The following is a 20,735-nucleotide window of genomic DNA, read 5'->3' as shown; positions in this document are numbered from 1 at the left end:
GGGAAACGTGGTTTTTAGGCCAAAAAGAAAAAACATCTGTCTCCTGCCATGGTTTAATGCGAAAGTGCCAGAGGAGTGCAGAATGGCACTGCCCTTATCCAGCCTTGGTGACTCCCCATTTGTCACGACTGCATGGGTCTCCCACCAAAACAAAGGGTGCTGCGTCCGAGTTCCTTCCACTAAGGAGCCAGCTGGTGTGCGGGGCTCTTCTTCCACCCGTTAATACTGGAAAACATGGGGCCGTCATCCCACTGCCTGTCTACATAGGATGTAGGCATGGGGAAGAAACTTCAAGACTGGGAATGGTGGGTTGGGCAGCTGATGTCATGTCGGTTTGGCAGGCTCTCTGAGGCTGCGTTCGCGAAGCTTTAGACTCATGAAGGAAAGAAAAACCACAATGTGGCCATCCAAGCATTTCTTTCTTTTCCTTATTCTTCCTCAAAGTCCTGGTGCTTCGAGGGAAATTTAATCCTTATGTTCCTGTGTAATTTGCAGTGTACTTCAGTCATCAAAATGGGGCCTATAAAGAGCCATTTGATGTCCAGGAAGAGTGATGAATTTGTACAGATGCCTCTTAAAATGGGTGTGTGTGCTTTGTGAGTGTGTGTGTGTGTGTGTGTGTGAGTGAGCACTTGGGTTTTACCTCTTCAAAGTTCCACATTGCTCTGTATTTGCCTTCAACAGAAAGTAAGGGTCAAGCCTCTACATTAGATACGAAATCTATTGAGATTCTTTACCTCTCATTTTTCAGAACTTCGCATGGAGTAACAGAAGCATAACGCATTCTTCTTCATACCCATACAACCAAGGGTATAGGAACATTTTAAATGACGACTTTTTGGTTCTTTTCTTTTTATTTTTTTGACAGGCAGAGTTAGACAGTGAGAGAGAGAGAGAGAGAGAAAGGTCTTCCTTCCGTTGGTTCACCCCCCAAATGGCTGGTATGGCCGGAGCTACGCTGATCCGAAGCCAGGAGCCAGGTGCTTCCTCCTGTCTCCCATGCGGGTGCAGGGGCCCAAGCACTTGGGCCATCCTCCACTGCCTTCCTGGGCCACAGCAGAGAGCTGGACTGGAAGAGGAGCAACCGGAACTAGAACCCGGTGCCCATATGGGATGCTGGCACTGCAGGCAGAGGATTAACCAAGTGAGCCGTGGCGCCGGCCCCTCGGTTATTTTCTTAACTCCCACTCTTAACCTTCTCCCATCTGACTTATCTCACCACCTTGTCACTCACACCTGTCTCCAGACAGTTCCTGAGAGCCCCGGTGACGCTGCTCAGTCCAAAGGGCGTACTGCAGTAGCCATCATGCTTGGCCACTCCAGACATATTTTTATTGCTGAATGTCATGTGGATTTCTCAGTAGCATTTGACACAATCAAATGTGTCCCCCTCTTGACACAACTTCTCCAGTTGACTTAATTAACTTGAAAGTCTCCCATTAATCTTCTGCATTATCTTATCTGTGTGGCTACTGCTTTTCTATCACCTCGCCTAATCTGCCTCCCTTTCTCAGCCATTAAATATGAGTAGACCTCAGCCCTCCATTCTCTCCCTAGGGGACATCATCCCTCCCCAGGGATTCAATACTCTCTATCAACAGATGGTTCTCAGCTTTAAATCTTTCCCCCAGGTATCTCCTTTGAGCTCTAGGGCATAAAACCAGATATCTTCTGCACATACCTAATTAGGTATCCCAAAGGCACTGAAAACCTAAGTCATCAACTCCAATCCCCACCCTCTTTTTTTTTTTTTTTTTGACAGGCAGAGTGGACAGTGAGAGAGAGAGACAGAGAGAAAGGTCTTCCTTTGCCGTTGGTTCACCCCCCAATGGCCGCTGCTGCCAGTGTGCTGCGGCCGGCGCACCACATTGATCCAAAGCCAGGAGCCAGGTGCTTCTCCTGGTCTTCCATGCAGGTGCAGGGCCCAAGGACCTGGGTCATCCTCCACTGCCTTCCCAGGCCACAGCAGAGAGCTGGACTGGAAGAGGAGCAGCTGGGACAGAATTCGGCGCCCTGACGGGGACCAGAACCCCGGCTGCCGGCGCCGCAGGCGGAGGATTAGCCTGTTGAGCCACGGCGCTGGCCTGCCACCCTCTTAATTTATTTGCTGCCTGGTATCCCAGCTATAGTGAAGGGCACTGTATATGAGGATCTCTACCATCTGAGTCCACATTGTCATCCTTTCTTGTTGGGCCACTATAACAGCCCCCTGCTTAGATTCTCAAGGCCGCTCTGCCCCAGTCTCACTTCTGTCTGTGCACAATCATCACAGCTGTGACTAATCTTGGTGTATCACCTCTCACGTGAGACCTAGCACTGGGATCCCATTACTTGTAGGATAAAAATGTAGATATTTTTTACTGTGTACCCTGGATTGCCTCCTAGCCTCCTAACATCTCCCCTTGCACCCTGGACTGCAGCCACTCTGGTTTTCTTTTCTTGAATGTGCCATTCTCCTCTCACAACAGAAATTTTGCGTATAATCTATCTTGCATTTTCTCCTGTTCTTCTCCCATTTGCCTAGGTAACTCCTATGCATGGTTCCAATCGTAGACTGAGGGTCACCCCTTTAAGGAAGTAACTCTTGACCCCATGACATAAGTCAAATGACTTTGTTTATTGTGTCCATAAAATTGTGCTTCACTCCTATTGAACATTTATTTTGGATCACAATTATATTTTAACATATTTGTATGATATATGAATATCATCTCATAGCATGATAAACTCATGTATACTTAATGCATTAAAAGTAAGATATGTTATTATTACATATAATGCCCATTTTTAAAAAAGATTTTATTTGTTTCTTTGAGAGGTAGAGTTACAGTCAGAGAGAGGAAAAGACAGAGAGAAAGGTCTTCCATATGCCGGTTCACTCTCCCAAATGATCACAATGGCCAGAGCTGGGCCGATATGAAACCAGGAGCCAGGAGCTTCTTCCAGGTCTCCCATGCAGGTGCAGGGGCCCAAGCACTTGGGCCATCTTCTACTGCTTTCCCAGGCCATAGCAGAGAGCTGGATCAGAAGAGTAGTGGCCAGGACACAAACCAGTGCCCATATGGGATCCTGGCACTGCAGGCAGAGGCTTAGCCCAGTACGCCATAGCACTGGCCCTGTACATTTTGATCTATTACATTTATGTGTATATTTCTCATTAGACTTTGAGAATAGAAACCATGCCTCTCTTAAAGTCCATTATATCCCTAATGTCTAGGGAACATCGTTCAGTTGGGATTTATCAGTTTGAGGGCCATGAACATGTACCACACATGCTGTGGGCCACTCGACTGATAACCCCTGCTGCCTCCTCTCTGGCCCCGCCATCAGGTTTGCACTGTGTCAGTGCTTCTCAGTCAGTAATTGAGTGCTTCAGGAGTACTGGTTCAGGTCCATTCCTGCAGGATGTGGGGCTCCTCTAATAGTATACTTTAGTTCAAAGACTTCTCATTGGCTTGGCTAAAACATTGTTAGCCTGAAACTCTTCCTACCCAATCTTCCTTTTCTATCTCCTTCCAAGGGTAATAAAACTGGATCATGGTCTGAAGGTTCTCCCTGCTTCTTCCTCTTCCTCCCCTTCATCTTTTACAGGCATTTCCCCTAGTAAATCTCTTGAAGGTCTAAAACTGTCTGATGCCTGGTGTTTTGGAGGACCCAAACTAATGCAGATGGTACCAAAGTGCTCCAAGAAAGCAGATGGTAAGAATTTGGGGATTTAGAACTGGACTGTTCCCAGCCCAGCAGGCAAAGAAGACCCCATCCCAAGTGGGATGCAGGTCACTGGTCATGTGTGACGCAGTGTGGTAGCCCAAGGGCTGTAGATCTCACTGGTGGTGGCCCTGATGGAGGAGAGCATCCCTGCAGGTTCAGTGATTCAGCAGTTTGAAATATTTGGAGTGGGGAGCAATGCTTTTAATGATCATGGAGTTGGCTGGTTATCGCTAAATTATAATCATGCTCTGTAGAACAATAAGGAGAATCTGAGGGCTGGCAATAAATGTTAAGTGCTGTGTGTGAGAACCAGATTAAAAGAAGGAGTCACCATACTGAGAGAAATTATTAACTTTGGCCTGTAGGAGGAGGTTGGGTCTTGTTTACAATTGGGGCAGGAAATGCAGATATATGGGACTCAGATGGATAGAGCTAGGTGATCCGCTTGTGGCCCCCTGGCACCCCCTTGTCCTGTTATACCTGAGAATGGACATGTACAGCAACACAGGTTTGAGAAACACTTTAAATACACTTGAATATCCACCCTGAAGACCTGGGCTTCATGTTTGGAGTCCTCTTCATTAACTTTCTCTCCCAGTCCGTAGCGTCCTCATAGAATTAAGACTCTAGGCGCCTTCCTGTAACCCATTACTCCAGATTTGGGTGCACAGATGAAGCGTCCTCAAGCACTCTCTCCACAGAGCCCAAGTTTTAGCAATAAAAGGGCCTTTGTAGGTCATCCACTCATTTAGACTAGGTAGGAAAATGAGAAACTGCAGAAATTAGGCAGTTTTTCCACAAATCATTGTAAGGTGTTAGATTGGTTTTTACTTAAATGTTATATAAATCTGAAAGATTATTCTTTCATTTACCTGGCTAGCTAGCGAGCTGCACAGTGGCTCCAGAGTACTAGTTGTCCTAGTTATCATGTCAATATTCGCCGCATCGTTACTGATACTAGAAGAGCATACTTACTGAAAGATTAGCCTGTGTCAGGAACTGTGATAAGCATTTGAACATATCTAATGCCTATATCACAGCCCTCAGAGGTATGTATGAGCGTACAATTTCTCCAATTGCAGAAACAGGAACTAAGGTTCAAAGAGGTGAAATGAGTGCCTCGGGTCCACAGTGTCAGCAAACAGCAGAACGAGAGTACAAATGAATCTCAATCTCTCCAGAGTTGGAATGCCTAAGCACTGTGTTACTTCTGTTAGCAGCCCAAAGTGGTAGAAAATCCCTAACATTTTAGATACTCTATTTCTGACATTAAATTTAGTAGAAGAATAATTTCAGAATGCTTTCTCCACTCCACCCGTGCAAAAATATCCAAATGCCTAGTGCACATGAGTGCAATCAAAATATCCCCAACAAGATGTCAGTAGGATAGGCCTATTGCCACTCTCATTTGTGTCAGGTGGGGAAACTGAGTCTTAGGCACCTTGATAAGCCCCTGGGTATTGCTGGGGACATCACTCGGGCCTCAGGCGTCTCTGTGAGGGTTTTATTGAGCAGAGCTGCCTGCCGCCATATGCATTTAAATAATGAGCAAGGATCAATACCTGTCTCTGTTCTTGTCCACATTCCCTTGATGATGGCCTAAGAACATGAGGCCAGATTCACCACGAAACTTCAGCCTGAGGCAGGAGCTCATTATATCCTTACCGTAGCTGAAACTTCTTCATCGAGAACTACGAGCGCTTTTGAAAGGGGTGGCAGGAAAGGTCATAGAGAATTTACCAGGATCTACATCTTGAATGCTGGTGAGCTAATGTGGCCATGTTGCCATAAACAGACACCCATCCATCAACAAAGGTTTATTCAGTGTCAACATAAGCCCAGTAACGAGGCAGCATAGCCCAGTAGTTACAGCATATTCTGAATCCATGCAGCTCTGAAGTCAGATTCCCTTTGTGCCATTCACTAGCTTATGCAAGTCTCTGCTCCTCTTTTGTCCCCCTCCTCCCCTCCCTTCTTCCTTCCTGCTTTCTCTCCATCCCTCCCCTTTCCATACTGCTGACCTCCATTTATTCCTTCATTTTGTTTCATGAAAATTTATGTATTTGCAACACACAAAAAGTTACATGCTAAAGTGCACTGTTAAGTGATCACATGTGTGTGTGTGTGTGTACTCCACACAGATCAAGTAATCGCCCCATAATAATGTTGGCTCATGCTACTTTCCAAACTACCCCACCAGAGGTAACCAACCTCGACATCTGCCTTCTATTGGCATTTTCTCCGGCCCTTGAAATTCACATAAATAGAGCTATACAGAATATACTCTTTTATGTCTGTCTTCTTTCACTCAACGTAGGATCTGTGAGATTCATCTATGTTGTTACTTGCAAAAATCTTTTATTTATCTTTTGACACAGTAGTTTTATTGCATGATACATCACAATATATTAATCTGTCCTTTTTATAGGTGTTTGCACAATTCTGAGTGTTTAGATATTATGAAAAAACATACTGTGAATGTTCTCGTACTTATCTTTTTATGACACATATAGTGGCTTCTGTTGGGTACACAGCTAGGAGTGGAGTGGATGGGTCATTTGGCTTTCACTTTCAGAGTCTCAGTTTCCTTTTGGAAAACGGGGTTATGACACTACCTTCCTGTGAGTCCTGATGCTTGGGTTAAATGAGATATACAGTCCAACAAGTAGTAATCACCCCCCTATAGTTGTAGGAGTTATTCTAAATTGTGTGTTTTAATCCATGAGCTTAAAAACGCTACTTTGGCCCAACTTTGTCTCAAAGGCCATGCCAACTCTTCATTGTATCCAGTATGGCTAAGGAGAAGTTGGATTGAGCCGTCCGTTATCCGTATCTCTCTGTGCAGGCTCTCCCTGGGAAGCTTAGGCACAGCTCTTACTGCCTACCTGCCAAAGTTAAGTGAGTTTTCTCCAACAGTGTCTGCTCAGGGGGCACTTTTTTCTTTGTGATTTGCTTTGTTGTATCTGACTGCAGAGAAGGCCAGCGTCCACAACCTCCTGGCTATCAGCATGCCTGTATATCACAGTCCCCAAAGAGGAGCTCAAAGATCTTCCAAAGAAGAGATCTCCTGTATATTTACCCTCTGTTTTGAGATCTCTGCTCCGAAACGTTCTCCAACAAGTCAGATGGCCTTCTGAAAGAAGTGAGAAACAGTACCTGACATGAAGCACCTTAAAGAAACCCGGAATGTCCCCATGGCCTGAAGAGAGGGCTAGGTTAAGAGGGGTTCACAGGATACTCCCAGAGCCCCTTTGTCCCTCTAGGCCTGTGGCCATGCCCTTGAATCTACATGCACAGAAGCCTGGGTGGACCCAAACGGATAATGATTGGAACTAGAAGACGGCCTATAGATGCAATAAATCAAGGACAATTGTGAAGGTACTCTGTGTTCCAGAATGTTGAACACCTCTCTTTGTCCAGTGGAAGCTCCCCCAGGTGCAATTAACTGTAGGTATAGGGTAACACCAAGATCCACTCTGCCCCATGCTCTTTTTCATCTGCAAATAGTGGCATGATGTTTCATCTCCAAAAATAGCCTGTTGGACTTGGAACACTTTCCTTCCCCTCTTGGGCTCCATGGGATTATTGGATTATGAAGCAAAGGCCTTTTCAGGCTTGCTGGCGTGGTTGAACGGTGTTCAAGGGCAAGAAGCCAGTGGTAGCTGAAGTGCATACAGTCTTTCAGGTTTAGTACTATCAGACACAAATGCGTGAAGCACTAAAGGAAATTCATGGAAGAATGAAATTAAAAGATAAGTTTATTTTAGCGCACAAAATGGTTGACACTCATACATAGCTTTTTCATAGTATATATTTTCCATGAACTTTTTGAAGGCCCTTGTGTGCATGAACTTTTTTTTTTTTTTTTTTTGACAGGCAGAGTGGATAGTGAGAGAGAGAGAGAGACAGAGAGAAAGGTCTTCCTTTTTGCTGTTGGTTCACCCTCCAATGGCCGCTGCAGACGGCGCATCTCACTGATCTGAAGCCAGGAGCCAGGTGCTTCTCCTGGTCTCCCATGCGGGTGCAGGGCCCAAGCACTTGGGCCATCCTCCACTGCCTTCCCGGGCCACAGCAGAGAGCTGGACTGGAAGAGGAGCAACCGGGATAGAATCCGATGCCCTGACCGGGACTAGAACCCGGTGTGCCGGCGCCGCAAGGCGGAGGATTAGCCTGTTAAGCCATGGCGCCGGCCTGCATGAACTTTTTGACTATGGCTTTTGGGTTTCCCTTTTCTGCTCCATGTCGTTCCAGAGGGACTTAAACCAAGGGTTCCTTTCCTTCCTCCCCTACTCAACCTGCCTACTGAGAGCGCCCCATCTCCTTGGCTGCAGTGGACTGGGTTGTGGTGGGCATATGCTAAGATCAGGATGGATGCTGGGAAGGAGTTATATCTCTCTTTTAGAACGTATGAATTTCACTGGGGATAATATAAACGTGGTAGTGTTGGGGGCTTTTTCATATCAGTGAATCCCAGAAGAAATATGAAGATGTTGTAGAAGAAAGAATATAGATATAGATAGATGTGTGTGTGTGTGTGTGTGTGAAAGAGAGAGAGCGAGAGAGAGAGAGGGAAATGCAATGACATACTCCAACTTGAACTTGAACTTTGAGTCCAGTTGTGCCTGAAGCTTTTCTCAGTTACCTTGTACCGCTGGAGATGCGCTGTTCATGTCACAGCTGTGAGTAGTGGCATATTGGAAGTCCCCACTGCTGAGGCTTTGGATCTGCCTCATGGTTCACTCTGAGGCCACACACCCTGTCTGGGGTGCTTGCGGCCCAGCAATGGCTGAGCGTGGAGGATGCTTCTGTAGCAAGGTCATTTATGTCCAAAGTGAGCCTCCTCTGGTGGGCATTCTTTTCCTTGCCTCACTGCACTGTAGCACAGGTCTCCTCCTACCAAACCTTCGTTCTCTGTCGCCTTTCCCAGGTGCCACAGCCCTGTCACAGCCTGAAGGTGCTCTCTGCCTCCTCCTGCTTCTTTGTTTCTAATCCTTCACAGACATCTCCCGATAGAAAGCTCTTCACTGTCTAATTCTGTTTTGGCTTCTTCCTGGAGGAGCTGAACAGACACACCAGCTAATGCATTCTATTTCTGCTTAAGCAAGTTCAGATGGGCTCTCTGTCATCTGTAACCCGAAGAATCCTATTAGAGGAATGGAATCTAGAATGTAAAGCTGCTTTGGGAAACTGGGGTCCTGGCAGACATTGGATCTAGTTATTTCTATTCTAAAGATTGTTTCCTGATAGTTAGATGTCAAGAAATTAGAAGGGAACCCTTGAAGGACAGCAAGACTTCCAAATTCGGACAAGATATGAAAGTAGCAAGACGGCAGGTGAGGCTCAACAGAAAAGTCTTGTCTGTGACTGTCGGCAGGGTTGATGTCCAAGTGCCAATCAGTTGTTACACATTTCTTCTGAACCTCAAATCCTTCGAGCTTGAAGTTTCCTGGACTCGGCGGTTGTGTATCTCTCGGGCACTGGGGACTCTGCAGCTCTAGAAATGACTTTATGATTATTATTTTCCCCCTCTTCCTTAATTTTTTTCTTCCTATAACCTTCCTTAGCTTAAGAGATGTCCCACAGTCAACTTAGCAGTTCAAGACAAAGATTTGGGATCCTTGAATGATTCCTCTTCCTCCCCCACTTGTATTCATTGGTCATAGCTTCTCTCTTATGGAAGACTCGTAACCTCCTTTCGTGCCCACAAAGCACCTTAACCTGTGTCTGCCCTGCAGAAGTTACTCCCAAACATTAAATGGTAATTTCCATTTTCATTACCCCCAATCCTGGGATCACCTAGCCTTTCATAAGCCAATAATCAGCTTTTAAAAAATTATTAGAGATTGTTTGTTTTAATTAAACTCAGAAGGTGGTTTATCCTCCCGTTTTCCTCCAGGAAGAGGTTCCATTATATGCAGAATAAAAGGAATGACCCCTGGAGAAAAATGAGCTTCACGTGCCAAAGCAATGCTTCGTAAACTTTGGAATGTCACAATTGAAGCTATTCTAAAACTCGTGGGGAAACGAACAGAGGGCTGCCAAGTCTTTCTTTGGCTGAGTTAAGTAATATTTTAAAAATTGCTATCTATAATAACTATTAGTTCATGAATGTGAAACTCCATTGAAATTGTGGCCTACAAGTTCCAGTGCTGAAATGACACCGCCTTGGAAGAGACCCAGCTTCCTCCCACAGAGGTGCTTCCCACTCTTTTTTTTTTGAGAGGCAGAGAGTCAGACATCTGCTGGTTCATTCCCCAACAGCCTAGCAGGAACTCAAGTCTGGGTCTCCAGCGTGGTTGCTAGAGACCTGTGCTTGGGTGTATTAGCAGGAAGCTGGAATTGGAAGCAGAGCTGGGACCCAAACTCAGGCACTCTAACAGGTTACAGATGTCTCAAGTGGCACCTGAACAGCTGCACCCTATGCCCAGCCCCCTCACTCTTGGCTCATGAGCATCAACTCCCAAGGCCTGGAAACCCATCTTCTCCCCTTTAATCATCTCCCCACATAGCTGATACTCCAACTCCCTTGGGCTTCTCCGCCCTCCCCTGCAGGTTTTAGCACTGCAGTTCTCCACCCCCCTTCACACACACACACACACACACACTCCAGCTCTTTGCCCTGCAGATGGATTTGACCTCTCACCTGTTCAGTCCTTCCCCATCCCCATTCTTTTTTCTGGTGACCCTGGTGGTGTTTTCCTTCATTCTTCTGGTTGGGCATCAGAAAAGCCCACACCTGCCCTGCAATGTGAAGACAGACCCACCCTGGAGAAGCAAAAGGAGCAATTGTGCAATAGCGTGGGTCCTTTCAGCTGGTGAGAGAGGGATAGCAAAGGCTGGTAGGTTCAGATTGCTTTGTCCCACTGCGCAAGAATCTTTTTAGAACAAGTGCTGTGGGAAGAAGAGGGGTGGGCGTTTGGCCTGGCAGTTAGGATGCTGGTTGGAATGCTGATTCTGGCTCCACTTGTGACCCCGCCTCCCTGCCAATGCAGACCTTGGGAGGCACTGAGTGACGGCACAAGCACCTGCGGGCCTCTGCCACCCAGGTGGGAGACCTGGATTGAACTCCTAGCTTCTGGCTTCAGTTTGGCCCAGCTGTGGCCCTTGCAGGCATTTGGGGAATGAGCCGGTGGATGGGAGCTCGCTCTCTCTCTTTTTCCAGGTATATTGAAGCCCGGTTAGAGCAACAGGAGGATCTTGCCATTGGAGGTGGAGAGGAAGTGGCTGCAACTTTGAGCTCTGTCTCATTTTGTAGCAGTGCTTCTACCCCTGTTGGGTCTCAAGGCTGAGTTTCTTGATTACAGGGAAATAAACAAGTTCTATGGGAACTTTTTAGGAAAATGAGTAGTTTATTGTCCTGATCAAGTCATAAGCTTCCTTTTTTAGAAATTTTATTTAAGTTAAACAAGTTTCACGTATGTCATATATACAGATTTAGGAACACAACGATACTTCTCACCCTACCTTCCTCCCTCCATGCTCCAACCCCTCTTCCTCCTCACTCTCCTGTTCCTACTCTTAATTTTTACAAAGATCTATTATAAGTTCATTTAATGATCACAAGGTTAACCCTACACTAAGTAAAAAGTTCAACAAATAGTATGAAGAAAAAAAATTCCTCAACAGAAGAGACAAGGGCTGTAAACAATCATCAAACCTCAGAATGTCCATTTCACTCCAATATATTACATTTTAGGTACTGTATTCCTTTTTTGACACAGAGAGAAAAAATACCCAGAGGGTTATAAAAAGAACTGATATAGGAGCTAGGATGGAAGGAAGCTTTTATAAAGGATTTATTTATTTATTTATTTGAAAGAGTTGTAGAGAGAGAGGGAGAGACAGAGAGACAAAGAGAGGGAGGGAGTGGGAGAAAGAGAGAGAGAGAGAACACGAGAGAATGTTTTATCCACTGGTTCACTCCCCAAATGGCTGCAACAGTCAAGGCTGGTCCAGACTGAAGCCAGGAGCCAGGAACTTGATCTGCATCTCCCATGTTGGTGGCAGGAGCCCAAACAGTGGGGCCACTTCCACTGCTTTTCCTAGGCCATTAGCAGGGAGTTGGATCAGAAGTGGAGCAGCTGGGACATGAAATGGTGCCCATAAGGGATGCTGGCATTGCAGGCCATAGTTTTACCTGCTACACCACAATGCTAGCTCCAGAAGAGAGCCTTTTAGTCCTGCCCATCTGGTTTTGTCAACTCACATGGATTGCATTGTGATTTTTTTTTTTTTTGGACAGGCAGAGTGGACAGTGAGAGAGAGAGAGAGACAGAGAGAAAGGTCTTCCTTTGCCATTGGTTCACCCCCCAATGGACACTGTGGCCAGTGTGCCGCGCTAATCCGAAGCCAGGAACCAGGTGCTTCTCCTGGTCTCCCATGCGGGTGCAGGGCCCAAGCACTTGGGCCGTCTTCCACTGCACTCCCGAGCCACAGCAGAGAGCTGGACTGGAAGAGGAGCAACCAGGACTAGAACCCAGGGTGCTGGCGCCGCAGGCGAAAGATTAGCCTATTGAGCCATGGCGCCGGCCACATTGTGATCTTGTTGTCACAGTGTGACCATTTTCACACCCAACAACTCCTTCTTGGGCTCTGATGACAGCTGATCACATTGTAATTTTTATTATAATGCAAATGAGATCTTCATTTTAAGATTCCCAAGTGTGTGATTTTCTCCCAGATGACCTCTGGGAGCTGCATTTCAGACTGCGTTTAGTGGGAGTGTGTACAAGGCTCTGTGGTGACCTTGGGGTCATAGCTCTTAGAAACTAGGTGTGGGCTTGGGCTGTATTCCTGTGATTTTGTGTGCGTGTTATTCACACATGCCTACAAGGCAGGCATGCTATCCGTATTTGTAGATGAGGGAAGTAAGGATCAGAGATCAAGGCTGTTGCGTAGGGGAGCTCAGCTGGTGAGTGAGTGTTCTGGATTCAAACCCGCGTCTCTCTGACCCCAGGGCTTGTATTCTTCCTGTAGACATCCTGCTGTGGCCGTCTTTCTGAGCAGCACCCGTGATCTCTTGTCTGTAACTTGTATGAAGTTTGGCTGAAACTAGGATTCTGAAGATGTGAAGAAACCCGAGGGGAACGCAAGCTCAGTTAAATAGGGGGTCTCGTAAAGACTTGGGTGAATGCGCCGAATGTCCTACTTAGAAAACTCCTCTTTGTCTCCAAACTTTAGATTTTGCTCAGCTCTGTCTTTCTGGAGCAGTAGTGATGTTCTGGAAAGATGATGGCAGTGGTGGTGGTGATGGTGGAGGTCGGTTATTGATAATGGTGGGATTGTTGATGATAAAGCGGCGATCACGGTGATGGCAATGGTGGACAGTCCTTGTGTGAGGTCACACTGTTCCCAGAAACTTGATTTCATCGGTGCAATCCAGTTGATGAGAACCTGGGAGCATGATACATCAGATTTCCACATGACTGACGTAGGGAGTGGACTCTAATTGGGTAACCAGTGGTATATAATTATTCTTTCTTTTTTAAAAAAAATATTTATTTTATCTATTTGAAAGACAGAGTTACAGAGAGAAGTAGAGAGAGTGGTCTTCCATCCACTGATTCGCTCCCCAGATGGCTGCAACATCCAGAGATGGGGCGATCCTACGGCAGGAATTTTTTCCAGGACTCTCATGTGGGGTGCACGGGCCCAAGGACTTGGGCCATCTTCCACTGCTTTCCTGGCAATAGCAGAGAGCTGAATTGGAAGTGGAGCCACTGGGACTCAAACTGGCGCCCTCATAGGATGCCGATGGTGCAGGCCAGGGCTTTAACTCACTGCACCGTAACACAGAACCCCCATAATTATTCTTTCTTATCACAAACTGAGTGTACTGTCTTGGCCTTTCCAATACTGAGGCAGGGAAATCAAATTGAACACAGGTTGCTCTGAGAGTACTGAAGTAAAGAAAAGCAAAAACAAACCCCCATCAGGGCGCATTATCCTCCCAGATGCATTCTTAGACACGAACTTTCCAATATGACAGATCTGGCACCAGAGAAGTTTCAGACTAATGTCTTCGTCTCTCTGAGCCTCAGGTTAGTCATTGTTCAGATAATGTTGAACTTCCCAAGTTATAAGGATGTAATAACATAATGTCCAGAAATTGTTCAGCATAGCTCTGGGTATAAAATATGAACTCAGCAGTTGTATTTGATACAAGAAGTATAATTAAATTAATCCTTACAACTCGCCCCACCCCCAATGATCCCATTTGAAAACTGTGGAAACTGAGGCACAAACAAATAAGTGGCTTTTAATGGTAGCTAACTGGGGCCAGCACTGTGGCGTAATGGGTAAAGCCACCGCCTGGAGTGCCGGCATCCCATATGGGTGCTGGTTCGAGTCCTGGTTGCTCCACTTCTGATCCAGCTCTCTGCTATGGCCTGGGAAAGCAGTACAAGATGGCCCCTGCACCCACCTGGGAGACCCGGAAGAAGCTCCAGGTTCCTGGCTTTGGATCGGCACAGCTCCGGTTGTTGCGGCCAATTAGGGAGTGAACTAGCAGATGGAAGACCTCTCTCCCTCTCTCTGCCTCTGTCTCTCTCTGTATAACTTTGACTGTCAAATAAATAAATAAATCTTTAGAGAAAATGGTAGCTAGCATTTATTGGGCATTTACAGGTGCTAAGTAGTAGGCTAAGTATTACCTTATTTAACCTTAACAGCTACACAAAATTGTGCTCTTATTCTCCCCATTGCACAGATGAGAACATTGAGGCTCAACGAATTTAAATAATTTATCCATGGGGTAAGAGGAACATATGGGATTTGCACTTGGTTAGTTGCTCCAGAAGCCCCTGGTTTAGCCAGGACCTAGAGTGGTGGCAAAGCATTGGCTGCGTGGGGCTGGCGCTGGTTGTGGGGCTGGCAGAGTCTCCCCAGGGTGCGGCCCCCACCTTGGCACGGGGTCCTCCCCTCACCAGGATTTGCAGCGACACATCCCTGTTTCCACAGGTTGCCCTTGACCATGTGCATGTGAAGGGGATCCAGGGCCAAGCACAGCTGCCTTGCAAGGATGTTTACGGGGGGACGCCTCCTCCACACCCAGACGGGTGTGTGTCCTACACCCTCTGCGCTCCAAGAAACCAGCTCCAAGTGCATTAGCCATTGAAAAAAGAAAAACAAAAAAAGTTCACACTCACTCTTGTAGGAAAAAAGGAAAAAGCAACAAAAGAGCAACACCAAACCTTTCCCATCCATCTGTGACCACATACGTTTTGTGCTGGGCTTCCTTGGGTGGCCTCCTCTTAACAGCTTCTGATTCATAGAGACAAAAACATAAAACAATTTAAGGGCATTGGCACCATTGGCTCCACAACCCGGTTTCATCCTCGGGGAGTGCTTTTGGCAGGGACTGCTTGAGGTTGGCCTAGCTTGGAGACTGGGGGCTCACGGGATTGGAGAAAGGACGAGGTTGTAGTTTTTATTTTAAATTTTGCTTATGCTGTCCCTGCCGGCTGAGCTGGAGAGGTATTTGAGGGAAGTGGGCTGGCTGGATAATTATCTGGCTGGTAATTACAGCCAGTTGTGGAGCAATATTGCATCTTGCAAACGGTCACCACGCCAGCTGGGAAGAGCCTTGCCCAGCGATGGATTTATGGCTGGCCGTGCAGAGCGGGATGTATGTTTTGGCTTGTGCATTTGAGAGAGAACAGCCTCTCCCTCTTTCTTTGCCTCGCTCTCTCTTTAATCTCAACTTCAGAAGGGAAGGAGTTGGTCGTTAATTCATTTGGATTTTGAATCTGGGCTTTTTCATGTGAGAGAGGCAGGAACTATGAAGGTTTTGTTCACCATTATGTCTCTAGTGTCAAGTATACAGTGTTCAGTTAATATTTACCAAATGAAATAAATGCATTCACAAATGAGCATTAATAGAATATTAACCAATATTGACAGAACGCTTTCGGAATGCCAAAGCCGCATTATAAACAGTTTCCATGTACTGAGCAGTGGGTTCTCGAAAGCCCCGTGTTACAGATAAGGAGACTGAGGCTCAGAGAGGTGACCAAGTTTCCCAAGGCCACACAGCCTGAAAGTTGGAGCAGATAGTCACACCTGGGCAGCCAAGCACAAACCTGTGTTATAGATGGAAGGGCCTGAAAGGACCCCAGGTTTAAGGAGAGAGCTTATGGAGAAGCCAGGTTTTCTGACACTTTGATCTGAGCTCTTGCCTCTTTCTCTGTTGCTTCATTTTCTCTCTGTTAGGAGTTTCTAAACTCTGTGCAGGGCTTAGCCACACAAAAAACCCTAAGCCGCACACACTCTTAACCCCCCACCCCCAACTAGGACTAGGTTGGGGAACCAGAAGCTAGAAAAACTGTCACCATTCCTGACCCAAAGGAGTGTAAGCCACTACCCCAGTTTTCTAAGGACTAAAGAATTTCCCAGGATAAGAGCCTTTTAGGACTAAAACTGGGAGAAGCAGGCCACCCCATCCCAAGGAGACTGGGTGAACTTCTCTAGGTGGCTCTTATTTAAGCCTGTGTAAAATCAGCCTTTTACGAATGTCATCCGATGTTGGGCTGCGGCAGGTGACCTCCCTCTGTCAGCCTTTTTTTTTGTTTTGTTTTGTTTTGAAGTTGTTTTAATTTAGAAATAAAAAAATCTTGGGAAAAACACAAAATATATAGGCAAATTTTTACTCAATGAGCTTCTCAAACCCTCACTTGTTAATCAATCTCCAGGACGATTCTTCCAAAAAGTATTCAGCCACCAACGATGATGTTATTGATAGGGATATGGATCAATTTCACAAAGAAGCCAATGAATCCCATTATGGCAAATCCTGTAAAATAGGGACGATGCCTCCATGTGTCTCCTGAGGTTGTTGTGAGATACTTAGCACAAGATGTGAAGCCAAGCCCTGGCTAGAGCTCTTGCCACACCAATTATTCTTAGATGTCGACAGCAGAGTCTGAAGTCCTCATGTTCATCTGGCTCACTTCTCAAGCAAGGTCACATTTCTGTCATTTTCCAGGGTGGCGTGTAGGGCCCAGGGTGGAATTGAAGCTGCCGTGAGCCAGCATCCCTCCTCCTCCAACCCGTATGGGATTTCGAGTTCCCCCGCAAACCTGGGAGGGAGCAATGACTCTTAGCCATTTTACAGATACGTAAGTCGACACTCAGGAAGGTAGAGGCTTGCCCAAAGTCACTCATGTCCTAAGTGGTTGAGATGGGAAACTGAATCCAGGCAGCCATCTCTCAAGGGCCCAGGCTCTCAGCACAAATATCATCACAATTCATGTCTACATTGAACCCTTTTTATTTGATACAAGTTGTTTAACTCATTCCCTTTTATTTGTATTAAGGTATTTTTCATTTGGTTCAATTTTAAATGTTTTATTCTATGTCTCTAGAAACACGACCGGGGTGAATATCCTTAATGTATTCTAGGATTTCTCAACCTTGGTATCCTTGACCTTTTGGGCTAAATAGCTCTTTGTGATGGGGCCTGTCCTGCGCATTGTGGGATGCTGGGCAGGGCCCTTGCCCTCTGCTTACTGCATGCCAGTGGCATCCCCTTTGGTGTCTCTAGACATTGCCCAATGTCCCTCAGGGTAGGGGACAAATCACTTCCTGTTGAGAATTGCTGATTTCCACCTTTGTGGTCCAGCCATGTCGTTTCCTGAATCCCATAGTTGGTGCTGTGCTATTTCAGAGGTTGCTGATCCACAGTGCCGAGCTGTCTTCCACCAGAGTGGCAGCAGTTTGTCAAGTCACCGGGGTGCACAAACAGTGCCGTCTCCCCACACGCTTGCCACTGATGACCGTGACTCCGTCTCTTCTTAGGGAATCCTTCCAGGCACAGATGTCAGCGGGGCCCTTGCAGATTATCAAAGACGCACAGGGGGAGCAGAGGCTGGAAGTGGCCACACGGTAAGTAAAGATAAAGTGAGAGCCACCGAGCATGGGTGAGCAGCCACTTGAGACCACAGTCTGGCATCCCCAGGAAGAGCCTTGATCATCCCCAATGAGATTGATTCATTGAGGCAACTATTAAGTTCAAGCTTTTTCCTCCCAGGTGGTGTGGGATTCTATAAAGTTATTTTTACTGTGCTGGCTATGGATAAAGGCAGTACTTTGGTGGCGAGTCAGGAAGTGATGCGTGCTGGGCAGTCGAGAGGCCGGTAAAAGTTTATGGGTTTGCAGCCTGCTATGGACTAGGTTTATTGTCCTTTGTAAATGCTCCATCATTTTTTACCCTTTTGAAGTCAGGAGTGATGGAATCAGTGGCCTAATTGATACAGGATGGGAAGGGGCTGGTGATGCTCACAAGAGAGGACCAGCACACTCCCGCAGCTGTATGTGGTCCATTTCACGAACCCCTCAAAGGCAAATGACTTGCTGACCCAACTCAACTCACGATGACTGGGCCACAGTAGCCTGGCCTGCGTCTTTGACTTCTTCTCCTACCTCTTCTCCGGGGGCCCACTGAGTTCAGTCATGGTTACCTTCTTTTTGTTCCTCAAAGAGCTGGGTCTGTTTCCAGTGCAGGGTCTTTGCACTTGTTCCTTCTGCCTGGGACACTGTTAGACATAAAATGTTCTACGGCAAATCTCTTTGCTTGCTAAAGATCCCTGCTTGAGAGAGGCCTCCAAGACACCCCCTATTTGCAGATGTTCTTCGTCCTATTCCCTCTCCCTTGTCTTACATTAACTTTTCAGGAGATGAGATTTTGCCGCTCACTCTGTGAAGCTTTCTGATATGTCCACTAGTTCCTGATGTGGTCTCCTTACAGAGGATGGGGACCTTGCATATCTTGCCCAGAGGTTTATTTCCAGTGGCTAGAACAATACTGGATATACAACTACCTTGTTAATGGAATGAGCTAGTTGATGGACTGCTCTATTTAGGATCTTAAGAGCTATACACTTGTCCTTCAGTACACACCACACTTAGGATTGGATCCAGGACATCCCATGGATGTCCAGATATGTGCATGCTCAAATTCCTTATAGGAAATGGTAGAGTATTTGTAGATGGTCCTCTGCATGGGCATCTCTAGATTATTTATAACAGCTCACACAATGTCAATGTCATAAATAGTTGTTAGACTGTATTGTTTGTGGAATAGTTATAAGGAAGACGTCTGTACAAGTGTAGTAGAGACCCATGGAATACACACATGAGAGTCAAGGTGAATGTTACTGAAACAATGAGTGTTGGAAGGAGACTGAGGCGCTGTGCAAGGTGGGAGGCTACCGTCAGGTGTGCCTGCCTGTCACTTCATTTGCATGGATTCAGCGTAGTGCTTGGTGTGTGACAAATTCACGTTTGGCCTTTTGGAACTTTCTGAAATTATTTTCCCCTAAATAGTTTTGGTCTGTGTTTAGTTGGATCTGTAGATGTAGAATCCATGGATCTGGAAAACTGAGTGCAATCAAAGGAGGTGATAAAGTGTATGTATCAGTCAAAAGCAGCTATAGGAGGCATTGAATGCTAGAGCCACAGACAGATGCTATAGCAGGGGGCTGGTGGGCTCTGAGATGTTTTTCTGCAGGAGATAGTTTGAACTGTTCCTTCAAGAATGCAAAGGGTTTGAATGGCTGAGAAGTAGTGGGTAAAGTGTTCCAGGCCAAGGGTTTGATGGGAGCTTGGTGAAAGACTGGAGTCTGCTCTGAAGACAGGCCTGTGACTGTTTGATCGAGAAAGCTGTCAGTGAGAAAGCTGACATGGTGCAGCACATGCTGGGCAAGGCGCTGGGAGCTAAGTCTTATGTGAGGATCTGAAAGGTAAATATTAAAGAGCAAGAGGCTGGCGCCGTGGCTCAACAGGCTAATCCTCCGCCTTGCAGCACCGGCACACCGGGTTCTAGTCCCGGTCGGGGCGCCGGATTCTGTCCCGGTTGCCCCTCTTCCAGGCCAGCTCTCTGCTGTGGCCCGGGAAGGCAGTGGAGGATGGCCCAAGTCCTTGGGCCCTGCACCCGCATGGGAGACCAGGAAGAAGCACCTGGCTCCTGCCATCGGATCAGCGCGGTGCGCCAGCTGCAGCGCACCGGCCGCAGAGGCCATTGGAGGGTGAACCAACGGCAAAAAGGAAGACCTTTCTCTCTGTCTCTCTCTCTCTCATTATCCACTCTGCCTGTCAAAAAAAATAAATAAATAAAAAAAATATTGAAGAGCAAGAGAGCTATGGAGTTGGGTGGAAGTGGATACTAAGTCCACCGTTGAGTAGCTGTCTGACCATATCAGTTGGCTATTGCAGTACAGCAAAACACCTCGAAAGCTTAGTGGTTACAACAGGGGCCATTTATTTAGATCACGAGTCTGTGGATTCACTGGGTGCTCTGTTGGTCTCACTCAGAACCAACTGGGATCTTTCATGTGTTTGCAGGCAGCTTCTGGCCAGCCGAAGTTCAGCCTTAGAACTAAGCCTGGCGCACAGTCAGCGCTCAGGAATACAAATGTGTATTTTACATCACTGCAAATGAGGACATGGTCGTTACTTTGTGGATGAGAAAACTGTTGCCCTGAGAATCTCAGAAGTACAGTGAGCCACAGAAATACCAAAAAAGAAATTGAAATATTCCTAACCAAATATGGGAGGCCAGAGAAACCCCAGAAGGAGGTTGGATCCACAAGTATCCTGGCGAGTTACTGTCTTTGTCTGGTTCAGCAGGCACTCTTTGCCTGGTCCCCTAATCTTAAAACCCACATCTGTCAACCATGTGAACTTGGAAGAGGACCTGGAACCTCCAGAATGGAACATAGCCCAGCTGAAAATCTGACTGTAGCCTGGGAGTTTGTGAGCTGAGGACCCAACTAAGCCGTGCCCGACCGACCTGAGAATCTGCGTGATTAGTAATGTGGTTGTTCTAAGCTGCTTGATTTGTAGTAATTCAGATGGCACTGTGGTCGTCATCTGCTCATTACATGTATCAGTAATTTTTATTCCATTCCTCCAAGTGTTGAGTTCTGCTAATCTTTGATGAGCCATTGCACGTGTCAGCAAGGATTTCCAATTCCTCGATGTGATCTTATTTCATAGGGACCAAGGATGTGCATCTTGAAGCTGCTCAC

This window comes from Lepus europaeus, chromosome 23, assembly GCF_033115175.1.
Source record: "Lepus europaeus isolate LE1 chromosome 23, mLepTim1.pri, whole genome shotgun sequence".
Taxonomy (NCBI): domain Eukaryota; kingdom Metazoa; phylum Chordata; class Mammalia; order Lagomorpha; family Leporidae; genus Lepus; species Lepus europaeus.
The sequence above is the reverse complement of the archived record's forward strand: the minus strand, read 5'-3'. Positions refer to the sequence as shown.